Source organism: Onychostruthus taczanowskii, unplaced genomic scaffold (assembly GCF_017590055.1).
Source record: "Onychostruthus taczanowskii isolate IOZ18803 unplaced genomic scaffold, ASM1759005v1 scaffold16, whole genome shotgun sequence".
In the NCBI taxonomy this organism is placed as follows: Eukaryota; Metazoa; Chordata; class Aves; order Passeriformes; family Passeridae; genus Onychostruthus; species Onychostruthus taczanowskii.
In genome coordinates this window covers 6,881,344-6,903,490 of record NW_024498795.1, presented here as the reverse complement: position 1 = coordinate 6,903,490, position 22,147 = coordinate 6,881,344, and the positions used below count along the sequence as shown (strand labels likewise).

Here is a 22,147-nt window from a genome sequence, read left to right as displayed (position 1 = left end):
TTGCCCTCATCTGATATTCTTTGTCTGCAGTTCTCTAGTTGGTAGTACATGACACGTTAATTATAGCATGGTAATTAAAATTTTAGTTACTGTTTTTCTTTGTTCAGTACATTCTTTGTTATGGTGTCAAAAAGTATTTTGCCTCGAATATTCTTATAGTCTTTTACATGAGACATATCTCATCACTGGAAATGGAATTTCTAAGTAATTTTTTTTTAATAGAAATGTTTCATTATAATGAAAGACCACTCTTCCTTTTGGAAGCTACGAGGACAGCATGCCTAAAATTTAGACAAGATGTTAATTGTTAGTAATGACTAAAGAAACCAATATTGTATCCAGTGGGGGCTTAAGCAGAATTCCAGTAAATCATGTCCATTACTGCCATGGCCTTCACCTGAATCTTATTTTCTTACGCTAGGCTAAGTATATCCACATGCTCACAACTAAATAGTGCTGCACTGTACTTTGGGAGTATAAGTTTGTAATTCTGAATAATCATGAACTTTTATGCAGAGTACATGATAAAATGGTTTTTCTGTCTCATTCTTTCCTCTCCTGCTCTCTTACTGCTCATCCCTCTGTCTTCACATCCTTTTTCAGGAATAACAAATGTGAGGGGATAGAATGTAAGAGAATGGAGATGGTGCAGGGGGCAATCTCACCCCTGAGGAGTTGCAGCTGTGCTAATTACCAAAGATTAGGAGCAGCCCTGCCCTTAATATGCCACAGCTGTGTCCAATAAGGATAAGTGCTATAAAAGAGTGGGTTAGCAGGGTGAGAAGGGAGTTTGTTGGTTGTGCTGTGAGGAAGAAGGAATTAGTGTTGCAAGGAGCTGCCCATGGGAAATCACTGAAAAGGTATGGAACTTTTGCAATGAGATGACAACAAACAAAGACAGAATAGCTTCTATTGTATAGTTGTGTTACCTTAATTTGGGGGATTGTATTTAAAACTGTGTTACATTTCAGAAGTGTAGTTTGACTTTGCAATTCTACATAGTTTGTATTTTTACTTTGAGTCTCAAGTGGGAATACACTTTTTATTTTATTTAAGTTCCTTTGGGAGAATGATTTTTTGTTAGGGTTTTTTTTTGTTTCTTTACAATGAAAGACATTACATGTCTTAATAGTCTGTGTTTTCAAACAACAGCACTTTTCAAACATGTATTACTTCTGGTCAGTGAAAGTGGAATGCTAAGTTTCTTTAAGAAAACCCAACCAAAAAGCCATAAACCCCCTCTTCCCCTAAACTCCAGTAAACCGAACCCGGCCTTTAAAACAATAAACTAACTACTTTCACACTAACAATTGTATAAAGAAGTAGCATATTATTTAAACACTGGTGTACTAAATATAGAACAGTTATTAAATGGTACCATACATATAGCTAAAGGGAAAAATTCAAGTCAGTAAAGTTGTGTGGTCTGTATGACAGGGAGTGTTAGCTTTTCTGCCTCTATAAACCTTTATTTATTTTATTTTTTTTTTTGACTTGTGGAGGACAGGAGAAGATGAACATGGCTTCTAGTTTGTCTCAGACCACCCTGCTTTAAGGTTATTAGCCAGTATCTTCCCAAGGCTTCTTTTGTTTTGGGCACAGGCAAGGTGCCAGCTGCTGGATTGGGCTGGCATCAGATCCAGCCTGGTATTGCCACGGGTGAGGTTCCTGCAGTTGCCCTCTGTATTTTGCTGTATTTCTCCGCAGAGACAAGAGAGGAGCTAAAATGTTGCTCAGACTTAGTGGTGGAAGTTACATTCTTCTTGGAGTTCTAGCCTTTTTTCTTTAGCTACATCATACTGTAAAGCACCACTTTGTTGTTTAAGGATGCAGGAAACTGAAAACTGTTTTTAAGTGTAGGAAATTAGGTCAGAAGGAAGTCAAGGGGGTACACATGTTGGGTAAAATCATCTGGGGGAAAAGAACAAATACAATATACATCGGAAAAGGGTGCTTAGAAAATAGAAAAAGTACATATTTTCTGCTGTTGTGGTGGGTACTGTCTGTCAGCAGTTGTCCTTGAAGTCTAGTTCATGACACCATCCAGTTAATAAATGTTGTCTTATGATGGGAGCGAGAAGAAACTGTGCTGGAAGCAGGCGAAGATCGTGTTGTGGTCTGAGTGAGCAAGTCTGTAAATCGTGCTGTGTTACCAGCAAAATTGGTATCTGCTGGAACAGAATTTAGAAGGCAGGGGATGTTTCAAAAATGAAATATCCAACAAGATCTTGTAAGAGTGTGTGTTAACATTCAAGTCTAATGTATACTAAAACTCTCAGAAAAGTTATTTTGGGTGTTTTCTGGTGTTTTCTTTTTATACTAAAGGAATTTGAAGTTGAAATGGGGCTTATGTCAAATGAGTCTACCTTTCTTCATTTTGAAATGGAGTGGAATAGCTCCTGCTTTTAGAAGCCTTTCACAATTATGCTAAGCATTCGCCTCCTAATTTCATGTACTTTAAGATCATCCTTCGAAAGAAATGTGATAGGTAGGTCATACTGCTTTTACTTTGTGTTGGTGGTAGACCCTATCAGTTCATCCCTGTCAGTTTTCCTGGTCTGTCATTAGCATGAGATCTGTGAGTGCTGTAATTTTTTTTTTTCCCTAACTCAGATAAAGGATCAGCATTATCAGGGTAGGGATATATATCTTGCATAAGTTTACTCACTGAAATTAACGAAATGCCTCTATCTGTGACACTGCAAACATTAAAGTGTGATAGAAATGTTTAGCGTTGCTGTAAGTGCTTTTGCAGAAGACCTGAAGCAATAGCTCTTTGTTTCAGTAAGTGCTATCTCACATAACAGACAGGATTTGTTAAATATCAGTGTTGCTTAGGATTTCAGTTTTTTACCAAGATTTGTACAGCTGGAGAGGAAATACAGACATTATAATTATTTCTTGTGGATTAGCTAAGATGAAGCCTAGCTTTCAGATGGTACTTTCACACATGGTTATATTACTTAGAGCAACACCTTCCTCCCTCTGTTGGGGGCAGCAAGGGCTGGCACTGGCTGGCACTGCCCTCACTGATGGGGCACAGTTCCACAGCATCCAAATGCAGCCAGCAGGAACAGGAGTAATGCTGTGCTGGTGGAATCCAGGGGGAAGTCCCAGGTCCAGGTTCCAACCAGAGGGCTGGGGTGGGAGCCAAAGTCCAGAGACAGAGCTTCAGACAGGAGCTTCTCCAGCACTGCTGGGGCAGGGAATGATGCTAAAGCTAGGGTAAAGGGTGTGGCGGAGTACAGGGTGGGACAGTAGGGCTTGGGAGTGCCTTTGGGGATCTTACACCACCTTATCACACATCTCCAGCAGTAAAAAAAACCCAAACAAACCAACAACAGAGAAAGCATTATTTGTGTCCTTACTTTGGTTTATTGTGCAGCCTCCTAGGACAGAAACAGGAAGGCACCATATAAGTGTGAATCACTTTCAATAGCAGTGTAGATCTGTAGTGCTTAAAGAGCAATTTTGGCTACAGAGGTAGGCCTTGAAATGCTTCATAGTAGCTTCTGCGTGTCTAGCTGATGTGGAGGAGATTGGGTATCCATAATAGTTCAGACAGTTTTTACCCATTTAGAAAAACAATTGCCTTTGACCTCAATAAAATTTTTTACCTGAAGAAGCTAAAAGTTATTGAAGGTCATGCATTTAAGAAATGTCTCCTGAGGAAAGACCTTTTCTTTCTTCTGTCAGCTAGATCTTTTTTTAATGTTTGCTTAGCAAAACTGAAAAATAGTTTATTCCTGTTTCAATTAAAACAAGGGGGAAAAAGCCCAGAAGAAGGTGTCAGTAACGGGCTGTTTCCTACCAAGCAACCAATCAAAGTGCATTCCCTTACTGAAAGTTGATGACCTTGGTATCTTTTATGGCTGCTAATGCCAAATATTGCTTATTACTTTGTAGTAAACAATCTTTCTGTGCTGCTTCTGGTAGTAATAATGAAATAGTAAGACATGTAGAACAGCTTCAGTGGGCTTGGTTTCAACATATTTGTCAAATAAATAATAGTACATTGTAAGCTAAGTATTTGGACTCAGTACTACTTAGGGAGTTTGGTTCTGCTTTTCAGGAAGCAAGAAAATTAAGGTCATGGTAACCATGACTAAAAAATTGCTGTTTGTTTTACTTCTTAGAACACAATGAGCTGTGTATGTAACTTTTGGGGATGTGATGTCCGCATTTCTGTTTCAGTTCTGTGTGAACTGACAGTTACTGTCCTTGTTTCTTGCCTGTCTTCTTGCTTAGTAATGTAGAGGCTTGTAAATAGGAAAAACAGGGTGAGGATTGAGAAAAGTGTCATTGATCTCTGATGACTATTTGGGAGAATCATTTATCATGCAAGATAACTGCAAACAGCACATGGCATGGCCCTCATAAGCTAATTTCTTGTTAGCTGGAGGTAATAAAATCTGCACTCTTATTTATCCAGGAATGTCAAATGTTTATTTCCAGAAACGAGCAACACCTCATAACAACCAGGAGGCTGTGTGGTGTCCTGCATAATTTACAGACAATCAAATTGACCTATGCAGGTCAAGTGACTCACTTGAGATAATGAAAGAGTGGCAGAATATGAAATAAAGATGGGAAGCACTTAAGCTAGTGTATGATTCCTAACAAGATGCCTGTATTGCTTTCCATTCCAGAACACCAATGCTGTCTTAAATCTGTTCATTGAAATATAAAAAAACCTTACTGAGGGGGCTGCTGGTAAAATACAAACTTTTTATAATCAGTGTGTGCACTCAGCACTGAGTGATAACAAAAAAATGCACCAGATGCAGTGAATGTGTTCCTGCATAAGATGACACATGTTGATGTTACTTAGAACGTGTTGTCTTTGTCACTCCAGTAAAATTCTTGGTAGAGTTTCTCTTAATATTAGTGCAAGGCTGGTAAAAGTCCTTTTTATTCTTTGTGGAATTCTGTTTCAGAAAGCCTGAGCTACTGCTCTTCAGCCTCTGCTCAGAGGCAGAGCACTGTGAGTGGTCAAGTGTGAAAGTTTCTCTCCTGATTAATTGTACTCTGCAGTAATTTATAAACAGTAATATTCTGATATTACTTTCCAACAGTACTAAGTATATTTTGAAAATTTCTTAGTATTATGAGGCAATACAGATTTGTTTTGAAGATTGTTTTTGAAGAGATAGAGATTTTCTTTGGCTTTTCCAAGTCACTATTAAGATGTACCTGGGCACTAGTCATGCTTTTCAGCATCTTTGGGGGTGATTGGTATGATTCGGGGAATCCCTTCTTACTAGGATCAATTTAAGTTTTGAGAATTAAAATGTGTAGTATGTTTGTGTGAAAGTCTGTGTAAAAACAAAGCAGAAGGATAAGGAAAATTATATAAGTATTTAAGTAGACGGTTCAAAATTATTTCCACTGCATTTTCTATTGAAATGCCAAGTGTTTTAAAAACAGTGAATGCTTATATTGCTCTGTTATTATACTGGCTGAGCTGTCATGCCACATCCAGCCCTAAAATACTACTCGTCTCTGCTGCTGAAGTATCAGAGTAGTTTTTAAGTAATTATGTTACTAAGTATCCATTTCTTCTTATCCTCAATCAGTGAAAGTCTACAGTTGCTGTTCTAGCTTAGATGAAAAATATCGTGAAAATTAGAATGACTTTGTTTTATGCTGCAGATTTGTAAGGAAAGGCAAGCTACTGGGAAATAAGAGTTTAAATCTCCCCATGGATATAAGCTAAATATTAGAGAATTTTAGTTATTTCTGGAGGTAAGGTCTCTCTTGAAGTGTAAACAATGTTTCTAAGTATTTAAGCATGTGTTATGTTGTTACAGGGAATAAAATACTTTCTACTTTCCTTCTCGTGCTTGATTAAAAAGTCATTTTCTGATAATGATTTATTTGAAAACCTTTAAGCAACATTTTTTCCTCTGAAAATCTTCAGTGTTTTCAGTTTTTTGGTTTTTTGTTTTTTGTTTTTTTTTTAGTGAACTGAACTAGTTTTTCACTCTTAAAAAAAAAAATCTTTAGATGCCACAAAATGAAAAGAATGCTATAGAGAATAACTGAAGTGCTCATATTTTGGCTCAGTCACTGTTTTTCCATGTGCTAGAAAATTATTTGAGGTTTTAAAGATAAGAAATAACTATTTTGGTTGTTTAATGCAGAATTAAAATCAGTACATCTAAAGAATGCTTTTCACACAATATTTTAGGACATCTGATGGGTGGATAGATAACTGAGGGATGTAAGGATGTGAATGACTCTTGTGGTTTTAAAACCTTGATTGTGTTTAGATCAAGTATATGCTGCTGTAGAATTTTATTTCTAATGAAGTTCAAAGGCTTCATCTACCATGTAGCAATGTTCCTGGGACAAACCAGACAGTACAAATGCTTATGTACATGATGCACCTGTACTTTTAGAAACTGTGATAGCTATATCCCCCATTAATAGCAATTAAAGGATCAGGATTCAAGGCAGAGGAAACAGCAAGGTTCAACAACTAACTTCTTTAGTCTGTTAATATTGAATGCCCCTTCAAACTGATGTTGTTGCATAATGAAGGGAGGTAGGATTGTTGAATATTTGGTCAGAAGGAAGGTATGCAGGGAGATGATCAGGAGAAAACCAAAGGGATTGATGACGCTGGCATCCCTGATGGAACAAAGGAGCTAAGTAGAATGTAACAGGACAAGAAACTTCAGAAATTTAAAGAGAATTAGACAGATAAACTGCCAGAATCTTAGATTATTTTTTGTGGGTGTGAAATAAATATCAGTAGCTGTTAAAAATAATACAGGGAATTAGCTACAATAAATAAATCAAAAACCAAACCAACTGATTCTCTCATAGGAATCCCATTTTTTAATAAAAAATATTTTTTCGGCAACTCTAGTTTTCAAATGAATTAGGTTTTTTTAGCATTTTGTTTTCCTAGTCCTTTGTTTCGTCCTCTGCTCTTTATTCTGAAGGACTGGATAACAGTAGTTAGTATGGACTACTGTTGATGAAAAGTTTACTCAGAGGGTATCAAGGCAGCAATTTTTTAACCAAGTGGAAAGATTTCTAAATCAGTGAAACAGGCTTATAAAGTGTAATAATTTAAATTAATCTTGTTTGAAAATATTCAGCTGCAGAAAAAAACATAGCATTCTAGAAAAAATTAAAGTTCAAGATTATACCTGTCTACTTGGTGAGCTGTAAGTCACTCCTAAGTTTCCATTGTCAGAATATGCTACAGAAATTTTGCCCCTGACTTCTGACAAAACCAAGGCACTCATAACACATTCTTCTCATCTGCTAAAGCAGGTTGAACGTTAAATTATTTTATGTTAGCAATATTGCCAGACCATACAACTCTAGGAAGTTCTGGATGAAGTTTTTATTTTAAAAAGGCAGTAAGAGCTTATCTACCATTGACCCTTTTCAGTCACTGCTTTTTCACTTGGCTGGTATGACCGCTCTGAATTTTATTACTGAAACACATGAAAAGGTGACAGACTTGTAAAAAGATGAGAGGAGGCAGTATATTTGTAAGACTGAGCTGATTAATTCTCACTGACCTCCATTACAATAATGATATCAACCAATCCACCTACTGAAGTGATAATGAAGTAGAAGTAATTAGGGTTTAATAAAAAATCTCGCTTAAATTATTCTTTCAGGAAATTAACTTACATTCTGTTAAAGCTTAGTGAGTCTTGCCTGCTGTCTCATGACAGGCCTTATCAAATATGATGAGCAAAGAGTAGGAATAGCCTGGATGCATTTTTCTAGTAATGGTTCATCATATTGCAATGTCTGTTGAGTTACAATCTCCGCAAAAAAATCAAGTTTGAGTGTTACAAAATGGGCAGTGTTGCTGCGTAACTGTAATGTTTTATTTTTTCTGTTTAAAATACGTACATTTCAAATAATGAAAAAATCTGTCTCAAGAGGATTATGTAAGCAAGGATTCATTTTCAACAGACTTCTTAATTAAAAAAAGTTAGTATAAATTTGAAACAAAATGCAAACAGTGGTGCTCAGCTTCCTGGGTATTAAATTCATTGTGTGCACAAACAGCATTCAGTACATATCTGTTTGTTGTGCTCCACGTAGCAACTTCAGTGTGTCAGCAGGCATTTCAGAACATGTATTTAAAATACCCTGACACTTAAAGGAATATCTTTACAAGAATTTTTATTCAAATGTTTTAAGTGTGTTTTTAAACCTCAGTCTGTAAACTTCCAGATTCCTAATTGTGCAACATGTGGAATAGGTGCTGACATCTGCCAACTAAGTGGGCATTCACTTTCCAGTAGACCATTCTCCACTTAGCTCCTGTGTACAGCAGATGACAAGAAGGAATAGAAGAATATGATAAGCACAATAAAGACGCAGTGGGTGATCTCAGTGTTCAGGTTAACACAGCAGACTTGGCAAACAATCCATTTTGCATCAGGATCTGGGCTTTTATTGTGCTTCATAGTGGGTGTTTTCTAAGGGGTGGTTTTATTTATAGTTTATTTTCTGCCTTTTCTGGAGGAGGGACTTGGGGCTCTTAGGGAAGCTGCAAGAGTAGACTTCTATTTCAAAACAAGTCAATTTACAAAGTAAAATAACTTCAAATATATTTACAGTACCATATCTGCCATAAATTTTTAAAATTACAATTTTTTAGAATTCTTATTTCATTCTATTGTTTTCGATTTGATCTCCTTTTTAGTTTGACTGTACAGCTTGGAGGCTCTGCTTCTGTATACAAAGTACTGTCTAGCACACACAAATGACACTGAGAAGTGGGGGCTGTATGATTTTTGTCTTGACTAAGTATGAGAGTTGGAGGTATTGCTTGTAATCACAGCTGATTTAAAAAAAAATACCTGTTTGGAAGTGAAGTTTTTAGTTTGAGTATGTCCATTTCTGCCACTGATATGATTTCCTGGGCTGATTGCACATCAGACTTTAACATTTGGTACATTTAGTTGAAACTTCACCAATGAAACACTTAAAAATGTTGACACAATTAAGGTAGCCAGGCTTCAAAGGATCGCAGCAAAAACGCCAGGAGAGCAAACTGCAAGTGTGTTTCAGTAAATCAAACCAAAATAACATTAGATTAAATATTTCTAGGCAAAATAAAGAGGCAGCAAGTGAGGTGAGAGAAAATAAATGTTAGTGTCTCAAGTAAAATGGAGTTTTTTGCCTAAATATGAAATTGTCACGAAGTTTTGCATTTATATTTTTGACACAAGGTTTCAGTCCTAGTGAAACAGAAGTATTCCTCTTACTGTAAAGGATAATTGAGTCTAGCAGTTATTCGCTGTAAAATTTTCATTTTTCTTTAAAATTTTCATGTAATCTCTTTTGTTATGGTTATGTTTTATAATAGAATTTTTGTCCAATAAAGTGCTGTTGAAGTATAGCTTATTTGGTTATACTAAACAGGCTTTGAACTTAATGACAATAAAAGGTCTGTAGTACTTTGGAAAATACATTTATAAGGGTTCATGTTTGCAGACAAGGAACAGAAGTTTAATGGAATTGAGACTTTAACTACAGTCAGACACAGTAAATACGTCAGTTTGGAAGCTGATTTTTTCATTAAACATTTTAAATACAGAACCATCACTTGGTGAGTGGTTTGACGTGTGCCCGAACTGTCGCCTACACTGCTTCTTTTCAGGGTTACCTTGACAAAAGGCTCAGCTTAAGGATGCCTACTTATACACAGCAATGCTGGGGCCAGAAATAATAAGCTGTTGATGTAGAGCAATGAATAGTGAGTGCTAGGCAGGGGCATTGAGGTGTATGTGTGGTAACACCTACCTGGCTGTGCCATGGTCAGCCTTCATCTCCCCGCTGCAGGAGCGGTGCAGTGGGATGGGTTCCTGTGGCACTGGGCTGGTAAGGGGTGCTCTGTGCTCCTCATACTGGAAAAAAATCAGCTGAAGTGGGGATTGTCTCCCAGCAGCGAGGCACAGCTTGGCAGGGGCAGCCACCACAGGGAAGGGATGGAGCAGTGGCTGAAACTGCAGCCTGAGCCTTTATGGGAGACACCTCTGGAAGCTTCAGTGGGGAGTGGCACAGCTCCATGGGCAACACAGAGAAGCAGAATGGTTGTGAGGATGCCAGGCCAGAAGGACTGCAGAAGAGAGTAGGGTGATAGAAAAACATTAATTTTAGTTTCCTAGTTGTTTTTTTTTTTTTTCCAGAGCATTTGTTTTCTTTTAGGTTGGCTTCTGTTTGATTGTTCTTTATTCTGCAGCTTAGTTTAAATGCATGTGAACACACATTCCCTTTTCACAGTTGTGAAAACACTTATTTATCCCTCTTTCCCCTTTAAAATCACTCATGTGCCTGAATGTTAACTTCTGGATTAAATGCTGGGCTAAAAAAATAGTCAAGAGTTTAAGTCAGTGTTGTCCAAACTTTTTTTTGCTTGAGGACTGCTACAAGTCCTTTAATTGTCTTGCAGACTGCCAGCCACCTTCAGTATAAAATTTAATTTTTGAAAATTTTGTGTTTTAATACAGTGACTTTTCAATTAGCAATTTTTAATAAAGCTGTGAAGTGTCAGGTTCCTGCAATAGCAGGATCTCAGAACTCCAAGACGACATCCTGCAGAAATATTATGCATGTACCTTCTGAATTTTTAATTCTATTGAAGACAAATCAAGTATCTAAGTGCTTTCCTGAATGGTACTTAAGCACATCATTAAGCCCTTGTGTTAATTAGAGTCTTATGCTTTCCTTTTTTGAAGAAAAACCCACCCTTATTCTGTTGTTCTCTTGAATGACAATCTCACTTCCTGGGATTGTGAGTCATGGAAACTGGAATGCTTATTTCAGTGATGAATCAGGCCCAGATTAGTATTTTTAATGCATCTCTAGCAGACTAGAACTTGAAAATAAGTACATTAAACAGTATCCTCCATGGGACTGCACCGGCAAAAAACCCAACTTGAAGTTCATTTGGTAAATATGTTAACTATTATGTACACCAGTAAAATGATTTAGAGATGTTTTCTTCTGTATTTAAGGTGGATACAAGTGGAGACTAAATACACGGACATAGAAATTACAGTTTCTATATATAGTATATAGACTATATGTTAGGGCATAGAAAATAGACTGCATACTAGAACATACAAAATAGCCATAGTAGTACAAGACTTGAAATCAATTCCATCTGGGGCTTGGAAAAAGTCTCTTTAAAAGAATGAGAAGTGAAATTCCCATTTTATCAGTGTTCAAACGGCTTTGGGAAGTCTGCCGGTTGCCACAGTGAAGGAATTATTGTGTGAATAAACACAGATAAATTGGCAACCTGCACAGTATTCATTCTTTGTGATGTAGTCTGTGACGTAATCTCTTCTAGATAAGAGCCTTTAAAGATAGACTGTACTGTAGTGGTTACCATGTCAAGAATAAAATAGCTGACAATGGATTTTTTTTTCCCTTCCTGCCAAGAAGGTGTTTTTTGCAAAAAGAATTTTATTTTAGAGCTGACGTTATGTTGAATGAATAGTTTAATATATTCTACAGGAAAGGCAATCTTTATGCTTTAAATATTTTTTAATTTGTCATGTATTGAAACTCTTTCACATAATTTATACATTGGATAACAAATACCTCTGTATTTTTTATTTGCTTTAGACTTTGAAGATCAGGTAGGAAAAAACAAATCTGAATTCTTAAGATACGTCATTCTTCTCTTTGTCATTGCTAAGTGTAACAGGATCCCTAAGAGGAGAAAACCTTAGTGAAATATGGCTTTATATACCAATTTGTAGAAAATGCGGTCAGCTGCTTTTGTGGCAAAGGTATAAATGCATTTAAAAATAAAAACTGAAAGAAATTGAGAAATGGAGGTGTAATGGGTCTCTAATTCCTGTACAAAGCCCAGCTAAGGCAATATTCCAAGCTGATAAATGCACACACAGCCAGATATAAATCTTGATGTAAACTAGTGTTGAATTTCATTTCAAAAGCAGACTGAATTCATGGGCATGGGGGGGTTGTTTGGTTTGTGACTTATTAAAGATGGAAGTAGTAGCCCCAACTGAATATGCTGTTCCATCAGCTTTAAAGCTTTCATACTGATACGGTATAAATTGACTAAAATGTATAACTTCACCTGCAGAAAGTGCAGTACCTGATCCATTATGATTTAAACTGTCCTGTAGTTGCCGTGGGGTGCATGTGTGTGCCTTTGTGCTGGTATAACAATGATTTCCTGTGGGACATGAGCTCAAAGTAAAGGTCCTGAGCCATCCTGTTGCTCATCAATGAAACACAGGCCCTGATGTACTTAAAATTTTACTGAGCAAGTCTAGTCTAAGGTCTCTGAAGTGTTTCTGTGGAAGAAAAATGCTGTGAATACTAATCTAAAGTAATTTTGTAGTTTAACTGGGGAAGAAAAACCACTACTTGTGGTTTGTAGTCTCAATGAGTGATTCAATTTAGAAAAACAGAGCATAAAAGTATGTTTTAGGGAAGCCAGTCTGATTGTAATTATACTGGCGAGCTTCTAATTTCTAAGCAAGATTTTTTATGTGGAAGTAAAAGAATTGTAGTGACACATGGCCCATGCTAAGGGAGTTGTCAGATGAGTGTATTGAACAGATGAGACAGAGGGTGCTTTGATTCAAAAGAGGAGGGTAGAAAAAAACCAAAACTCCGCAGATCTACAGTAGATGACAATGCAATGCTTAACCTACTCTTTTGAGGAAGATTTCTTGTGAGTTATCTTTATTCACACTCATGAAATCAGGAGTAAATTACTCCAGTAACAGAAAAGCCCTTAAGGTTAATATGCATCTAAAATTACTGATAAGTCCAGCAGGATTTCAGAAGGCTCTCTGTTATTGCAGTATTTAGTGCCACAGGCAATACAGTAGTTTTTGTTTTCTGCCTTACAGATTTGTGAAAAACTGTCAGACATTTGAGTGAAATTCAGAAGATGCATGTCATTTATATGTGGTGTGTTACTGCACATAGCAATCATTGCAACAACTTACACACCTGATAGTATTATGATGACAATTTGCTTTTATCAATAGTTAAGAAATTAGTAATAAGCCAGGTGGCAGAATGGTTTCCAGAAAACGCTTTGTGAGGAAAGTACAATGACAGCTTTTTAAGCTTTTAAGAGAACTAACTTATTGCTAGGAGGAACTAGAATTGGAAGAGTATACCATAGGTGTGATTGTTAGCCAAACATTAACCTAGCAACCTAAAGCTGAAAGAAAATTGTATCTCTGTAAAAGTTGTAAAGCTCACTGTCTTCAGGCCTTCAGAAGCTTTTTGTATTAACCTCTGTGTTTAACAAACCTTTCAGCCTGTCGCTGGGCAGGGAGAAGAGTACCAGTAGCACTTAACCCTGTTCTTGGAGATGATCCTTTTCAGATAAGAGTAACATGGATCAAGCTATGATCCCCTCTCCCCCAGCCTTCCTACATTTACTTCTGCAAAGCTTTTATCTGAAAAGCAAATGATTTGCCCCAGGAGCTCCCCTGAAACATGTTAAAGCTGATTCCTGCTTATCTCCTGGGTATTGTTTCTTAAATGCTGAATTGCATGGTTGAATGGTTTACAGAAATAATGACTAATGTTATTGGTGGTGCAGCAGAGGGAATGTACTTAGAAAAGAAAGGAGACTTTCAGGGCAGCAGCAGTAATTGTTAGCATGTGCTGGTTAGTTTTACAGATACTTATCTTCTGTGACAGAACAACTGGCCCATGCTTTGAATGCCAGGTTATAATAAAATGCAAGTTGATAGGGTAAGCTTGCCATTTTGTCTGCTGCTCTCACTGCATGTGCAGCTGTTAACGTGGGGACCAGTGGCAGGAGTCGAGTTGGATTGGGAAGGAGCAAACGTGGGAGAAACAGAGGGATAAAGGGATGAGTCTCATCTTGTGTATCTGACTGCTCAGTATGCTGGTGAGACTCTGCCTGATGCTTGATTACTGCAATCTATCCTGTGTTCTTACTAAACCCAGTTTCTACCATCTTGTCCATGGATGCACTCAGCTCACAGTGTGTGTGTGAGTGCTCATAAACTTCAAACCAAGCTAACCAGAGAGTGGGAGAAGCGATTTGAGTGCCAGGAACTGCTGTGGAAAGTCAGGGACCTTTGGGTGTGGGGGCCAGAGCCTGGGGAGGAGCAGGGTGTGGGTTCCTCTAGCAGAGTGAGGTTCCCCTGGGCTGGAGAGGAGGAACAGGGCAGGGCTATCAGTGCTTTATGTGTGAGTGCTCAGTGTGTTCACGGGGATGCTGATAAAGGCACTGTTTTTCTGTCTGTATTTGATCTGTCAGGCCATCTCTCTCTCCTTCTCTCTCACTGTATGTCTGCCCGCTGGTGCTGGGAACACCAACAGCTGGATCTGGGGATGTGGAACTGTAGCAGTCCTATGTCTGTCACGCAGGGAGATGAAGACTCACCCTGGTTCCTTGAGAGTAGTCTAGATTTGGCTTCTCAGATGCTTTGTGGGTTTTTTGCTAGTGTCAGTATAATTTCATTTTTTCCTGGGAACAAATTTACAGCTGTTCTTAAATCCTTGTTAAGGAAATTAAGCAGCGCCTAGTTTAACACTGATACAAAAAAATCCAGCTAGCAGAACCCCATCCATGTTTACTAGGACTTCTTCATTAACAGTTTCTTCAGTTAATCAGCTTTTAATACATTTGATGTGTTCTCTTATGCTGTTCTAATCAATTCACTCACTATGGTCAGCACTTCATAGAAGTCTTAGACCTGCAGCTGCTGATGTTTCAGCAATAGTTGCAGTCTCCTTCAACTGTACACCCAAGGGTCTGACTTTTTTTTTTTTAAGCAAGGCCCCTTTGTCTGTTACAATGTTGATTGTTACTATTTCTGTCTATGCCCTTTAATCCTTTATGTACTGCATCCTGTATTTTGACTTCCCTTACTTTTTGTTCAGGGTAGATCTAGCAGATGTGCCTAGCAGACCTCTTCCAATCTCAATGCAGGTACACAGGCTGAACAATCAGCCAGAGGAGCTGTGACCCATTAGGAACAAACAAGGCAAGGAAACATCTGTGAATGTAGCCTCTGAGACAGGGAGAGAGCTTTTGTGCTGAACAAGTTCTATTCTGTTTGTGACGTTCAAAACTTCATCTCATTTCCTTTAGAGCAGAAGGGACATGGCAAAAAATTCTTCATGCACATACTGTCGTTCTGTGTGTGATGAGTGGTTCAAGTTGTCCTTTATAATAATTTTTTATATGCATGTTGTGGTAAAGTCCACGGTTGGTAACTACATGCTTTTTGGTTAGGGTAAGTTCTCAGAAGGGGAGAAAAGGATTTCTTCTTTGAGAGCATGTGGCCATGGGAGAAGCTTTTCCAGGGAAAAAAGGATAGGCAGTAATAGATATGCTAACTGGAGGGCTCACACTTGGAAAGTTTTCTTAGAGTAATGGGGAAGAAACACAAAACTAGTCCAGACATGATGAGAAGAGGGAAGATTTTTCTGTTAACCCAGAGGAGAACAAGTAGAGTTTGTTGAATTCATAATGGCTATTGAAGATTGCTAGTGTGCCAAGCAGGTCTGGAGGAAAAGGGCCCTTGTTGCAAAGATGTACTGGGAAAGAAAATGTGTTTGTTTTCAAATGGCTGTATTTTACCTCTCTCTCAAAAGAATCTGGGTTTTTGGAAAGAAGACAGTTTTTCAAGTTTATGTTCTAATAAAGCATCATTTCTTTTAAGCCCTTTTGGTATTTTTTGGTGTGTTCACTTTAAAGAAAAGGTGCAGACAGATCTGTCTCAAAGCTTTGTCATGTTTGAAATCCAGTCATAGCATAAAAGTTGAAAAATGTTATAGCTGGTGAAATACATTAGGTCACCTTTAGAGAAATCCTGCTGACTGCATCAAGAGAACTCTTGAGAGAATTTGAAGAAAACTTTGCATACCTTGTTGGGGAGGCTTTTTTGTTTTTTTTTTCATGTTTTAGAAATCAGTTCTCAGGCTTAGCAGTTTGTAGCACAATTCCCACGGGCTGTAGAGGATACTGGTGAAGCTGCAGAGCGTATTAGGGTAGACCAAAGATGGGATGACAGAAATGAAAAAAGAACTTTGCCTTGCACCAGACTTAGGTCTTTGAAACCCAAAAGGAGCAGAGTTCCTTTAAAAGAGAAGAACCCTCTCAGGTAGTTGTACACTTTGGCTGATGTGGGTTTTCTGAATGACTGGGGCTGGGAAGGAAACCTTCCCCCTGTGGTGGTACTGCTCCATTGCCTCAGGCCTGGCTGCATCAAAGGTGGCTCTCCAGGGACAAGAGGAGTAGCACAATTCCTTGGAGATTTCATAGTCCACACCATACTTGACCTTCCTTATCAAACAGAAGGAAAATTACTTTGTAGATGCATTTCCTTTTATTCAGGCAAGTCAGGTTTCCTGTTATAAACAAATAAACTAACCAAACAGAAAACTTTGCAGTTCCAGTGTGATCCCTTTTCCTTGCCCTTCAGAAGGTTTTGTTCAAACCAAGCATTAACTTTGTTCCATGTCAAGAGTAGTCAAGTCTTTTTCCAACCTAAACGATTGGGGAGGCTTTTTTGTCTGGAAAGATACTAGGACTCTGGAAAGATCCAGATTGTCCTCTAATTTTAATTACTTTCAATTAGTTTTAGCTAAGGGTGTCAAATATATACCTACTGCCTGCTTTGGAATGCTCAACCAGAGCATGTTCCAGACCTGGGGAGATGCTGCTGTAAAGCTCTGTGTTTTAAAACTCTTCTTGAGTCTGCCTCTCCTCGAGTCTTGTCTTACTTTGATTTCTGTTTTTCTTAAAATGCAGTGATTGCTTCAGAAGTTGAATTTGAAACTTGAGAAAACTCTCTCAGAATTTATGCACACACAGTTGTTTTCACTAATAGCTTGTGAACTTTTTGTGTCCCTATATATGTTGCATGCTTTTTTGCAAAGAGATAATATTAGTTCTGCAGAAGTAGCCTTCAGAATGCCAGTGCAATGTATGAAAACCTAGAGTAGTCATGGAGAAAACGGATACACAGATTACAGGATGAGCAGTTAAAATCAATAATTATTGAAAAGGCTTGAATAAACAAACAGCATTCATCAGAAAGCAGGGTTTTGTTTTTATATACTGGCTATTGGAAAAGTGGCTGCATAAAATACAGGATTCAGAAATACATGATTTTATGACCAAGCTTGATCAAAGTAATTTCTAACAAAGTTATAGGAGATGTGTCTATGCATATGAAATGAGGAAGAATTTTAAGAATATAATTTAGTGAAAGAATTATAAGGCTTATTAGTCTTACTAATTGTTCAGCTAAAACAAAGCTGGCATTATGGGTAGAAGTGAATTGATCTTTTTAAAAAATACACAGGACTTACGGTGGATTTTTAATGGATTTTTTTGCGAGAGTTGAACAGTTGCAAATTTGGAAGATAAACAGCTTGAAAGTTGAGATTAATGATGTTTTTAGGATGGGTAATAAATAATGATTGAAATTACCATGTTAGATTTGAGTAAATAGTGCTCAAAAGAAGACTTAAAATTCACTTGGAGACAGTAATGGTTTGTAAGTTAATGAGCAGAACAGATGTGTGTTAGCTGAGGCTCTGAAGGGAGGACTCTCAGCTGCTGCATTTTGGGACAGTTCATTATGCCAGTTTAGGGGTGCTGGTGTCTCTGGTGTTCCTGTGCACGTATCTGCTGGGTGATGTCTGGAAGTGGTGCATTTGAATGAAAGTTCCAGCTTCTTTAGGTAATGATAGTCATGCTTTGAGAGTTATGGCAGCCCTGTAATTTTCAAATGTTACCTGAAAATGTATTTTCCTTTTTCTATAATATTAGTAAATAGTAAGAAAAAGTTTTGAAGAGAAAACCAGTTTTGTTTGCAAGCTTTGGGAGTTAAAGTGCAAGGTGGACTGTTCCTAAATTCAGGTCCTTTGCTTTCTGCAGTACTTCAAAGGTGGACTGTATACATGTTTGTTCATGGAATACAGTAAATAAAAGAACACTTTTATTGAGTTGCCTTGTCTGAAAGTGGTACTCGTTATGCTTGAGCCTCACAATTCATCTGCTCAAGCACAGCAGTTCCTGTCTCTTGAGCAGTTCCACACTTAGTCACAATCTCGTGTGAGTGATGGCTGTAGGGTTGGCTGGCATTTAGGGAATCCTGTTTTGCTAAAAAAAAGTAACCTTTTGTATATACCTTCCAATCCAAGCCTTTCTGTGAACTGCCCAGTCGCAGCATGTACGAGACCTGTCTGCACTGCAAGGGTGTTTTGTTAATAAAGTAATACTCAGGATGCCTGTTCTTAAAATCAGACTTTTTACTCTCCATTATTTAGCACGTTTTTCAAATATTGAGAGTCAAAATCAACCAATAGTAATGTCTAAAGTTACAGTTGTCAGATTTTTTTTTTTTTTTTTTTTTTTTTTTTTTAATTCTGCCACTCTATCTTTTGGCCATCTTTTTTTGTCCAGGATTTCACAGAAATTGTTGATTTATACTGATGATATGACCAGGATATTTAATATGTTTAATTACCGATTTACTCTGGAGAAAATCCATGTTTTCTTTTTTCAAGTATTGCATCTTTTTAGAATTAATATTTATACAAACCAAATACCTGCTGAATTACTGCTGAACCATTTTTCAGTGAGAAATTGTACACAGCAACAGTGACTTCAGGAAAAGCACTGCTTTCTTGATTTAAACTCCTTAGCTATAATGGTGAAATACATGTGATTCACCAGGGTTGTGGAATTAAGAAGCCTGAATTTAATGAATGATGAGCACCATTAGGTTTTATTACATTACATGTAGTGCCTTAACATAATAGCCATAAAGACTAAACCCAAGTAAATCCCATTTAAACTTTGTGGCTGAGGAAATTATTGTCATCCATGTGTTTAAACATGGAAGTACACTTAGAGAAATTAAATAAATGTGATGAAATGAATGTATTTATAGTAAAACATGCACTTGATATTTCTTCTTAGGAATGAGTACTCAGTTGATTATAATTTTGCATGTTTTCTTGTGGAAACATTCAATTCTGGCAGATAACCGTTTCCTTGTAGATATACCAGTGTATCATTTCAGTTATTTTTAATGTGTATTTCTTATGTGCTCCAGTATATGAGAAGCTGTTCTGGAGAGCTGATCCACTATCAGAAAGTATGCTGTAGGGATTTTTGTTGTTTGTTTGTTGGATTGATAGTTTCTGTGTAAAAAATCTTGCCAGCTAATTTTTAGTGAATTCATAAATGCTTTAAGTATTGCTCTTATAACTTAGCAAATCATACCTATTTAAGGGGTTTATATTTTAAATATAAATAAATTGACTAGCAGAGCATGTACTAATTGATGGAAGGAATATTAGTTTCTTTCCTGCCTTTTTTAAGAGAAAAAAGCATATTCAGTGATTTCTGTTAATGTTACTAATGAATAAGGATTTTCCCAATATATTATAGTAACAGACTGTGAGCTAAATACGGAGTAATGCCTTTTAGGAAGTAAAATATTTATGCTTCTTCATATTAAAAGTAAATTCCATTTTTGTCAATTTTCTGAACTTGTCTAGAAAGGAAATAATACTTGATAAATAATTTAAATTCAAGTGCAGAACTACTATTATTGAATAGTTAAACCTGTTTAACATAGAGATGCAGTCTGGACAAAGGTTCTCCAGCATTCCATTCCAGTAAATGACTTGCATCTCATTAGAAGGTATTGTCCCCCATCAAAGTAAGGAAAAAAAATGAAAACTTGGTTTCTAATAACTACATGACAAGTTTGTGTGTGTACTTAACGTTTTTCTAAGAACACTTAGCTATGCATTTGTAGCAGGGAACCATAACCTATCCATTTCTGGACTTATGAAAAATGCAGGGTTTAAATTATCTCATACATTTTATTGATATGTTTTCTTTCCAAAGTACATATTGAATTTTATTTCCCTCTATGATATCACAGGTTATCTGTTAATAGAATCCTTTCCTTTTCATTTTTTCAACCCAGAAATATGAATGTCTCAGAAATCATGTTGCATTTGTCTAACATTTCTACAGTCTTTCAAATTCCTTAGTTCTGCGGCATGATTATTTTGAAGGTACACTTCAATGGAACACATTAATAGGCACTAAAAAATAGAGTATAAATTGACTAGCTGCTCATGTGAGAGTTGTTTGAATGTGACTTAATTTGAATACTTTGACATTTCTTGTAATTTGCTGTTTTAAGTTGTAACCATAATACAAAATTCAACCCCAGCATTTTTTTTTTCCCACCTGTAAAGCGTACTGGTTTCCTTGTATTTGTTCATTCTTTTTTCACCATTTGAGGACAGGAGACAATGGTCACACTTAGTCCAGTAGATAATTTGTGATTAGCTAGAGGAAGGCTAAGGAATTGAGAACATTTTGAACTCCTTCTGCATCACATACTGCATCCAACCATCTGAACACATAAAATTCTCTTATATTTCATTGCAGCTCTTGCAGTGGATTGACCCTGGCTGGACACAGAGTGCATTCCCCTTAATCCTGGTCTCAACTTCACTCTGGAATTTTCTCTCTCTCCTTCCTCCCAGCAGTGCAGAGGGGCAGGAAATGAGTCAGTTCATCACACATTGTCTCTGCCACTCCTTCCTCACCAAGAGCAGGACTCCTTGTCATCTTCTGCTCTGGCGTGGGGTCCCTTCCCACAGGATGCAGTCCTGCAGGCACAGATTGCTCCAGCATGGGTCCCACACCAGGTCACGAGTCCTGCCAGTAAACGTGCTCCAGTGTGGGCTTCCCACAAAGTCTCAGCCTCCTTTGACCATCTGATTGGCCTGGTGTGGAGCTGCTGCAGGTGAACAATCCGTGCTCTCCATGGGCTGCAGGGCCAGCCTGGCTCACGGTGGTCTGCACCTGGGCTCCTGGGGAATCTCAGCTCCAGTGCCTGGAGCACCTCCTCCTGCACTGACTTTGCTGTCTGCAGGGCTCTGTCTCTCACATTTTCTCAGTCCTCTCTTCAGCTACAATTTTGAAGTTTTCTCTTTTTCCTGCTTTTGTAACTACATTATCCCAATCACAATTACGACCATCACTGATGGGCTTGGCTTAGCCCCTGCAGTGGGGGAAGGCTGTCTTGGAGCTGACTGGTGCTGGCTCCATAGGACATGTAGGGAAGCTTCTCACAAGAAGCCGCTCCTGTAGCTCCCCTCTTGGGTTGAGATGACCCCAATGTAGTAGAAAGTCTTTTTTCTCCCAGCCCCGCAGCTAAAGAAGTCGAGATTCCTTGGCTCTGGCTTTCAAGGTTATTTTCTCTTATCTAATACATTCTTTTTCTGACCTGCTGAGGTCTGTCTGGCAGGTTGGTTCGTGGCACACTCGCTGCCCTTGGGGTGATGTTAACATTTATACTAAGAACTATGTATACTTTATAGTAATTTTCCAGTACCTATCACCTGTGTTAGACAGTCTGTCTCTACTCTAAACCAATCCCAAAGTGCCACTGTCACAGCAGAAGATAGAGGACAAGAAGAAGGAGAAGAAAGGACAGTACATGCCCAAATTCCTCCATCTTGCCTCTTGAACCCCCATTCTAAAACCCCAAAATTCTGCTTTTTCACCCTGTGACAAATTAACTATCATTCTACTCACACTATCATGGCTTGTACAACTTCATACAAAGCTGGTAACTTTTTCCATGGGTTAAAATGGAAGGCACAGGTGTCTTTGACTCCGTGCCAAGGTTTCTGAACCTCCTGCTAGGGTCTCAAGCCATCCAGGGCAGTCAGAGGAATACCCTGGGTTCCGACACTCCCCCACTACCACAATCTTGCCAGGCAAAGCCAGCAGGGACTATGCACATAGAAGCACTCAGTTGAGACCTACAGTTGATTCTGTACTACCATCTCTAGGTTTATTGCAGTGCAGGTTGCTTCAGTGTTTGGGGCTTTTTGTCTCTTTCCTTCCCCACCTGTAGAATAAAGATTGTAATATTTACCAACTTTAAAAAATAATTTTGTGATTCTGCAAAATAAATTTGAGATCAAATACCTACCAAATACATATTACTCTTATGTTAGTAGAAACAAAGAAAAATGGTTGAATTATTATTATTAAATTATGCTTTAGTTACAGATATTATCATATTAAGAAGAGAAAAAATAAGGAAGAAATTGAATCAGTAAC

General features: G+C 37.8%; 1 protein-coding gene across 8 annotated transcripts in view; it reads left to right on the top strand.

Moving 5' to 3' along the window:
• Positions 1–22,147, top strand: part of PTPRM (protein tyrosine phosphatase receptor type M) — a 440,735-nt gene that overhangs the window by 113,476 nt on the left and 305,112 nt on the right. The gene's annotated exons all lie outside the window — the stretch shown is intronic.